Genomic DNA, 9,765 nt, shown 5'->3' on the forward strand with positions numbered 1-9,765 from the left:
ATGGCCCCTTTGGCAGTGAAAAGGTTAAAATATTTTAAGGACCCCCCCACCCCAGATTCCAAGCTCTTCTGCCAGAACCCTTCACTTTAGGCATGGCATAACCATTCATCATCATCGAACTCATTCCAGTGCCGTAAACATTGGGTTTAAAATGATTCAAGCAGCCGGGGGAATGATTAAAATGATTGTGTGCATATCTTTAATCAGCAAAGATAAAGAGAGGGGCCGCTGGAAAAAAAACAAAAAACACAGAAGGCACAGAGCTGGTTTTGATGAATTGTATTTACTTTGGTAATGACACTTTTCAAGAAAGAAAAGGGATTTTTTAAGGCAGGACCACGATCTCATTTAATAATAAAAAAAAAAAAGATGCTTTCAAAATGTTTGCAATTTCATTTTATCAGCACTCCTGTTTGGTTTTGATGTTCGTGATGCAACCTGTAGAGCCCAAGACGGGTTTGGAAAGTTTGGCTTCCAGGAGATAATCAACTCTCTTTAAGCGGAAGTTGGGAAAATGAAACTGCAACTTCCCTGCTGACTTTCCTGCCAGCTCTCTGTTCTCTCAACCTTAGGGTGCCTTAATTCCAGCTCTTGAAATGTATTTAATATTATTGGTCTCCTAGACAAACCTCAGTTGGATGACCTTTTTATAAAATAAATTGCAAGGTCTTTAGAGTATCCAATACCGTTGCTTCTAATGGGTTCCTGCCAAAGCTTTTAGCAAATAAATACCTTTAGCTGGTGTTTTTAATGAACTGAATGGGGAGGAATAATCATGTAGACACTAAGAGCAGGGAGTTAAGGTGCATATTGCTTATTGGATCACTATTTTGTCATGCTCTGGACTATACAATGTCAAATTTGGGAAGGTGAAGTCCGCGTTAAACCTTATCAGAGAGCTTTTTTGGGCACACTAGAAACCATATTTTCTCATTCTCTCTCTGTAATCTCTCGCTGACAGTCAATGGGAAATAAAAGGAATTTCTGGATGCCCAAATTTTATTGAATTTGAACAGTTTTCTGGCGTAGAATACAGTCCTTAACAGGCACTCAGTGCGATGATCTCAAATATTTTATTGTAGCTTTTGTTAAAATTGCCAGACGTTTGTTAAAAAATGTTGCTTTTTTTAAACTCTATTGTCTATGACAGAACCACTTTAATATTGTATATCGTTATATAATAATAATAATAATAATAATAAAGACAAAATAATAATAATAATGATATAATAATAATAAAATAATAATAATATAATAAAAAAATAATACTAATAATATAATAAAATAATGATAATAATAATAATAAGATTAAAAATAATGATAATAATAATGATAATAATGATAATAATAATAATATTAAATAATAATAATAATGATAATAATAATGATAATAATGATTATAATAATAATAATACATAAAAAATAATAAAAAATAAATACAAAAATAATAATAAAAATAATGAACACATATCCCTGGCAGTTGTTTGCAATCCACTCTAAGGAGAACTCTGACAGTTTCAGTTTTTCAAGGAGCAAATCCATGGATTTTCACATTCCTTCGCGAAGCATGTAATATGTTCAGTTGATGTGTAAATATCATGGAATATAGGTCACGCCATCATTATCAGTCTGGAGAAAAAAAGTTTGGGGCTAACAGCAATTTATTGATTTTTTACTTTCTCAACTTTTAAGCAGCGCTGTGGAAGTCCTGCATGGATTCGGATGTCTGCTTCCCTCCTTGTCTGGAAACATTTGATTGTTCCATCAACTTTCGCGGAAAACTTTGGGCTTGTCACCCGCGTTTGATCTCGGCTGATATTCTGTATCTTTGTTGATGAGCCTAAGAAAGGAGCGCAGCTACAGCCCCCTAATTAGGGAGATTTACAGGCTGATAAAACGCTACAGTTTGAAACATCAGATTTCATCAAAGGCTGTGAAGTTATCAGCTCTCTGACACACTGCTGAATAATGGAATGTTCCGATAATCCCGTAAAATTCTCTGTTTAACCCCTTAAGGACAATGGGCGGTCCCTAAACCCATTGAAAACAATGCATTTTGAGCCCGTACATGTACGGGCTTTGTCATTAAGGGGTTAATGTCGAACAAAATTAAGAAACAAAAGGAACGTTGGCCCTTAAAGGCACATAGGCTGTCATTAAATAAAAGCGTACGCATCACTCATAACACATGTCGCACCGTATAGCTTCTGGGTATTCTGTGCATTAACCTGGATAACGGAGTAGTGCTATTATCTTATGCATCTTTAAATGGTAATATAATTATATTCCTTTAAGCATGAAATTCAGCGTTCTATGCGGTAACTTGGGTTTGTTTCAGTATCCATTCAACTTCTGTTATCTGCAAACCTGGAGGCAGTCATGTGATATTTGACGGCTTTCTCTGCGCAATCAGCACACTGAGCTGATGCTTTATGGCAATGCTAATGAAGTCTGTTCCTCCACAGACTTTTAATAGTCAGGTTGAGTAATTAAGACCGATGCATCATACTGTTTACTGTAAGGAGTCACATTTCATTAACAAAAACCTGAACTGTTTTAAAAAAAGAAATTTCAATGTTATTGTCAGGAACCACAAGACTTGGACCAGTGACCCTGAGCATGGCAGACCATGCATCTACTGGCTTAGCCACCAGTAAGCTCTGTGGTCACTGTGACTCCTGTCTCATACGATTCCCTATATTCCTGTCCAGTTGTTGCCGGTTCCTGACACACCTGAGGCCCATCAGGTAATTTATAGCCTTTTATATATCGGGGGTGCAAAATAAAGAAAAACCAAAAATCTCACGTGTATAATGACAAAATAAATAATACTTCCCTCAAGTATATCGGGGGTGCTCCTAGGGTCCCTTGTTGGAGCGTTGTACCTCCTGGCCCTGCAGCATTGTACTTCCCGGGCCCGCAGCGTTGTGATTGTGTTTGCCTGATGTATTCTGTTTTTTGACCCCTGGCTCTGGACCTGATTTGGTCCCCCGTTTGAATTATTGATTATCATTATGCGTCCATCTTATAACTTTCATTACTCTGACCTTACTGTGTATGACCTTGTCTGCCAGCCTCCCCAGACTCCCCAGCAAAAAATAACATGACAATAAGGATAATATAAGCTTCATTACATGACTATTATTGTGAAATATTACATCTTAAACAAGTATGTGTGTATTAAGACACAGAATAGCATATATATATATATATATATTTATATATATATGAAAACACCTTGTCATAGATAACTCTCATGTGACCTAGTTCTGCCCACTCCTAGGGATATTTCTGGATGAGTATATCCAAGAAGTTCCCTGGTATCGTTATACAAAGGATAAAAGCATCACAAAGTTTTGGGCACAAAGTATCCAGTGGTTCTTCTTGACTGTAATGGCCAACAATGCCAATAATGGTTGTCTAAGCACCATGGGGAATGGCTGTGCCAAAAGCTGGTAATTGCAGCCCTAGGAGGACTATAGTTTATCATGGTTTCCCTAAACTGCCCCAGCAGCATGATCCACGAGGTAGACTCGTTCTTCTATACTTGATGTAGAGCAGGAACATGGTGACATTTTCTTACCTTAATGAAGAGACTAACCCCAGTAAACCATACATTTTCATAAGTTCTTGACACAGGTTTTTGAGGCTATCATTTATACTTTGTCTGTGGAACGGACACTTTAGTGAATGTATGATTGTAGCAAATGAATGAAAAACTTCAAGGAATGAATCCCGAGGATGAACTGTGATTTCAGACAATCAAGATATGCAGAAGCCTGTGGAGCGTTTGCCAGGATTATATTACAACTTCTGAATGCTGAGCAGATGCCACTGTATTGAAGATGGTCTTTAGTAGTTTTTTTATACTCTTTAGTGGGGTGACTTATTCACAGAACAAGATGTGGAGTCACACATAAGCTTTAAAGACCTCAGAAGAAGCACTGTTTGGGTTTCAGTCAGCTGATGGGTTAAATCTTCATTCTAGCCATACCTGACCGGGTGAGCAGTGCCATAGCCTACCCCTCATGTAGGACAGTGCCCAAAAATCAGAATCTTCCCAAGAAAAAAAGGACATCCCTTAGCAGTCGCTGCTGTTAAACACAACAGGGTGATTCCTATTAATTGCTATGCCACATGCTTCTATCAAAGAACTTAAGAAAAACACATATTTTTAATATTGACATTGTTATATGTGTCTGCCCTTCTTGCTTCCGTAACATGTTTGTGTACTTTGTAATGTCGACATAGAATTGTGCATATATAGACATACACTGTTATACAGGGCTTCTTCATTTTGTGATATATTGATACATTACAGGTTAAAAATGTCATTTTTTGCACAGTGTATAGAAGCCCCAATTCCTCTTATTCTGTTTCCATCTGATATTGCAGTTGGTCTTTCCATCAAGACCTTCTACAATATCACTAATAAAAATATTACAGAGAATGGGTCCGGGTACAGATCCCTGCGGTACCCCACTGCTAACAACACCTCGCTCCGAATCTCCGCCATTCACTACAACCCTCTGTTTTCTGATCCATTCAACAACATCGGGATCTAAACTCAGAGATTGCAGCTTAGATCATGCAGAGCTTTTCTGATGATATACAGTATATATAATGATCATATAATTATATTATATAACATATACACAACAGAGTAAGATAACTTTTGAAGTTGCAAGTGCAACATATTTATTATTTAACGAACACAGACAGTAAGAACTGGAATATTCTTGGTCCGGATCTTTCCTAGGCTTGGCGCAGGCTGCCCTTTTCCTCAGGTTTGCGGTTTCTATAGCTGTAGATAAGGAATCCAAGCAGGCAGCAGCACAGGCAAAGTGATAGAACTACCGCTAATCCGATAATAACGATCCATTTCATATCCAAGCCGTCCCGGCTGTTCTTCGGCAGCTCTTTTGGTCCAGTGACCATCGTTAGCAGCTTGCCATCATCATCATTCCGATCAGCAGGTAGCGGAGCAGGGCAAACGTCCGGCAACAGCAGAAATAATACAACGATCAGCAACATTTTGCTTTCTCTATCGATCCAGCAAAGTGGTGATCTGAGCCTGCGTCCTGCACAGATACACGCAGCTTCGCCTTTATTGCATCACAGAGCTATGATGTCACAGCCGCTGCTGTTACTGCTGGAATCTGTGCACCTGAGCTGAAGTGCAAAAATACAGTTTTATTTTTAACTATATATTTGGTTTTGTAACAAATTATAGGATTTTGAATGCAGTCATCAATACAATATTACTGCAAATACAAAAAGATAGTTGGGAATTAACTGTGATATATGTAATATATATATATACATTATGTATATATATATATATATATATATATATATATATAAATAAATACATAAATATATGTAGATATAACTCTGTATTCCTGTTAAAAAGTATCTTATTCAGTTAGATTATTGAGTGTTATTGCCCGGGTGTAATGAAGTTGTGTGGCGGTGTCATTTAAAAAAGAGCAGTTCAAGCTACCAATGTAATCATCCAATCAGCAGGAGCATCCTATTGGTTGCTATGGTGATAAGACCTCTTTTTACTCTCATTGTTCTGTATCAATCCATCTAATGTATCAAATGCCCATGCAAAATGAATCTGAAGGAAAAAGGAAATGGACTGTTTTTTTTTTTTGACTTTCCACCAAATTTATGTTGAGATTTTTAGTAATTCACTTAAAAATAGCAAACACATTTACTTTTTACTTTTCTTAGTGTATGCCAAATATATATATATTGAAATGATCATATAGATGTTATACCTGGGAGCCCCCCTTGCATCTTGCGACCAGTTGTGGGACCCCCCCCCATTTAAGTGGGGGATGAGTGGGGAGTGGGGTAGGAAAATGCGGGATATTTAATGGAACTAGTATGTTAAAAGGTAATAAAATACACCGAAGAAGCCCAAAACCCACCCAACAATCTACTGGGTTCCATTGTGCAACTTTTTGCTGCTCACCACATTTCTTATTCATACAGGTGAGCACTGAGAATATAAAACCAAGCTGAAAATGTTATTTTAATACATAGCAAAATATCATTATTATTTGTCAAGTAAGAACCATTCCACCGATCTAGTCTACCCATTTCCCTGCTGTTGGAAGCTTCAAACCTTATATGCTCGGCAGCCTTGTCTTTTCGGTAGCCTTCTGCCTCCTCTGGATTTTTGTGATCATTTTCTACATTTTGATTGATTTTTTTTAAAAATAAAATAAATTCCACTACTGAACAGTGGCAGACGTAACGAAAAAAGTAAAACAGATGTGAAAAATAATGCACAAGGAGCCTTCGGAAAATGTGAGATCCGATCTTATCTTTCTATAAAGAGGCAACTATATGAAATTAGAAACCTGGACATATGGAACAAGATTTTTTAATGTTTCTTCACACCTTAGTAAATAGCTGTTATTTTTGACTTGTCAAGAATATGTCGGACTCAAATTATTAACAAGTTTTGAAAGTATTTATATTTATTATAAGCTCTTTCATCATTTCCCAGTAATAGTTGGCCTAATGATTGTAAGCTTGCGAGCCGAGCCCTCTCTACCTAATGTATCGGTTTGTCTTGACCTGTCCATTCTAGTCCTGTCAGACCCCTTGAATATATGTATTGTAAGAAACGCTGCGTAAACTGTTGGCGCTATATAAATAAAAGATAATAATACTAATAATAATTATGGGTCCTAACAGCATATACTGTATCTTTCACCGCCTCTGCCCCTTTAGTTCACACTAGAATACTAGAGGTAGAAATTTTGGGGGAACATTTTAGCAGCTGCACCCCATTGAACCCCTTGTTACACCTGCATACACTTGCCCCATAAGAAAACTGTTTTATCCTATCTATAGTCTAGGAAATAAATAAATAAATAAATACAAAAAAAAAATCTAAAAAAATAATCTTGATAAATAGAATGCAAATAAATAAATACAAAAAAATTCCCCAATAAGCTTGAAGATAAAACATGTGATTATTTTGTGTTCTCAACAAACATCAACGGGTTTCTCGGTTTGCCAAAATTGATGGGTGTCAATTCTCATTTTCCGAGTTATTCTCTCTCTCCTCTTTTAAGCATGCAGATTCATCAGCCGGCAGCAGTCAAAGGTGGAACTTGTTATTCTCCGTCTTATTTTGCAAACAGTATGGAAATTCTTCGAGGGGGAATCTAACAGGAGATTAGCGTAAATTGTGTGCGTGTCACCGTTACACGTCCGCTGACAACATTTCGCATTCTGTTTTCAATACTTGGATTGGATGAATGCAATCAGAGAGCCAGAGAGCCGATTGGACGGGATTAGCCGCTGTTGCTATGACTCTGTTGCTAGGATCACTTCTGTCTCCTAGCCGTGCAAGAAACATGTAATGAATTATGGATCGTTGATTTTCTCAAAGAGGCCTGATCTGTAATGCAGATGAGGTCCAAGTCCACCCTTTTTTTTCCCTTTTGAGTCCTTTAAAAAAAATTGAGAGAGGGAGAGAAATAGTTTTTTTTTTTTTAAATCAGACGCTAGCTTTTACAAATCCCCAGTAGCCACCGCGACATTGGAAACAAAGGTGTTGGGGGGCCGCTCTCTGTTATAAAGAAACCTGTAGGATTTTCAATAAAATGTGTGATCTTTGAAAGTTCTGGTTATTTTATTGTATAGAATTACAGACTAATACAAGACCCGTTGATATTTAACGTCGCAAAATAATGTAATTTTTTTTTACAGTGAAACAATAAAAATGTTCAAGGACCTAAACTGTAGACACAATAATCAGATAATGTTTTATTGACTTGAATTTTCTAATTTTTTTTCCGGAAAAATAAAAGGTGAAGTGAATATCATTTATAGCCTTATGATGTCACAGTATGCAGGGTTATTTATTTATTTATTTATTTTTTATGGAGGAAATATATTTGTCAACTGGCAATTAAAGAGTTAATCGCTAGCTTCTATTTGCCCTAGCTTTCTAGAAGTAATCCAGGATGTTAGATTATATTGTAAAATATACTATTTTGGGATCACACATTCCTTATTTTATTCACAGAAATTAAACAAATTTTCATATCTGAGATAAAGTAACAGTTGAATTCAGTACAGAAAAAAATCTTATCATTATATTTAAAAATTGTTTTTTTTTTTATTTTACTTAACTTTGTTTCAACAATATGTTTATGCACCAAAATAGTCTTCAGTTTAAAATGTTGGTAGCAAGATGGCAGCTTCCACATTAAAAAATATAAAGAAAAAAAGAAAAGAAAAAAAAATATTTATAAATACTTAAGTGAATATGTAAAAAAAAACTAAAAAAGACTTTTTTGGGGTCCCAGAAGATCCGGTCCTTCTTGAGGCTTTGCAGGAAGGGGCTACATGTCGCTAAGTGGTAGCCAACTGGCCCAATAACATTATGGAGGATTGTGCTGAGTCAGCACAGTCTTTCATCGCATCCTTGACATCATATACCGACGTCGGCACAGTCCTAAATAGGATCCATGACATCATAGCAGTAAGGATGGTGCTGACGGAGGCTCTGAATATAAATATACCAATGATACGACACACAAATAAGAAAATCTTATCTTTTTTTTTGCTTGTCACTGGATTAGTGATTGACGATGGTTGCTTTGTTGAATTTTCATCACTCTCAGCCTTTTGTTCAATAACAAATCCATTTATTATGCTAAAAGCCGTGACGTGATGGTTTCTTTTTAACTCACGCAGAGCGTGTGATTATTTACGACAAACAGTTCCACGAAGCAGCCAGAAAGTACGTATGTAATTAACAGACTTTAGTCTGCAATTAAGATTTTTCTACTACCCTATATAATTTCAGCTGGTTGTCTCTGCCTTTTTTTCGGTGAATGTTTCATGTCTCGTTTTATGTTTTAACTCTTTGAAGTTTCTGCAAATCCTACTTTAATGATCTACTACTCCCTCAGTAAAGTGAAACTTCCTTACATTAAACATAATCTAATATAATTAGAGTCCCCCAATAGTTTTATTTGCCATTTGAAGGAGGGCCATAAGGGGCATATACAATATATACAGATTTATATTTCCTCCATACAGTCATTCCCGCACTGTTGAAGCCTCTCTATCACATTTACTGGGAGGCTGTTCCACGTATCTATCACTAACATAATCATTCTTGTATAAAACGATCAATCACACAATGATGTATGGATATTTTAAATTAAGTGAAAGAAAATATATAAATATATATAAATATATAAAGGCTAAAATATTCAATATTCCACTAGTGTTACCAACAGTGGCATATCCAGGCCTAAGTCCACTTGGGCGACCAATGCCCCCCATGTCCCCCAGCACAATGGGCCAGTAACAGGGGAGATCTTTGGGGCTCAGCACAGCCTCCAAAGACTGCATTAAAAGTCCGACTGTGGACGGGGTGGTTGGGGGTGAAGACAAGAACCAAGACCCTATAAGATATCAGGAATCTTTCACTACCAAGGAAGTTCTCAAGTGAGTATAAAAGAACATAACAGCTTCTCTTAGTTCTTTTTCCATTAAACGAGACCAACCAATCCTTCTTCCAGCGGAGGCTACACATAATGCATAGTAAAACCTGGGAGTTGATACAGTATCCCGAGAACATTTGATTTGAACAATTTATTCAATGTTTGAATGAACTGCCTGATTCCATATCTTTATAAAATCAACCCCCAGCTTTAAAAATGTCTGCTTTCTAGCGAAAGATCCTTTCCACAAATATAAACTGAGGAGCTGTGTTATTTC

This window comes from Spea bombifrons, chromosome 5 (assembly GCF_027358695.1).
Source record: "Spea bombifrons isolate aSpeBom1 chromosome 5, aSpeBom1.2.pri, whole genome shotgun sequence".
In the NCBI taxonomy this organism is placed as follows: domain Eukaryota; kingdom Metazoa; phylum Chordata; class Amphibia; order Anura; family Pelobatidae; genus Spea; species Spea bombifrons.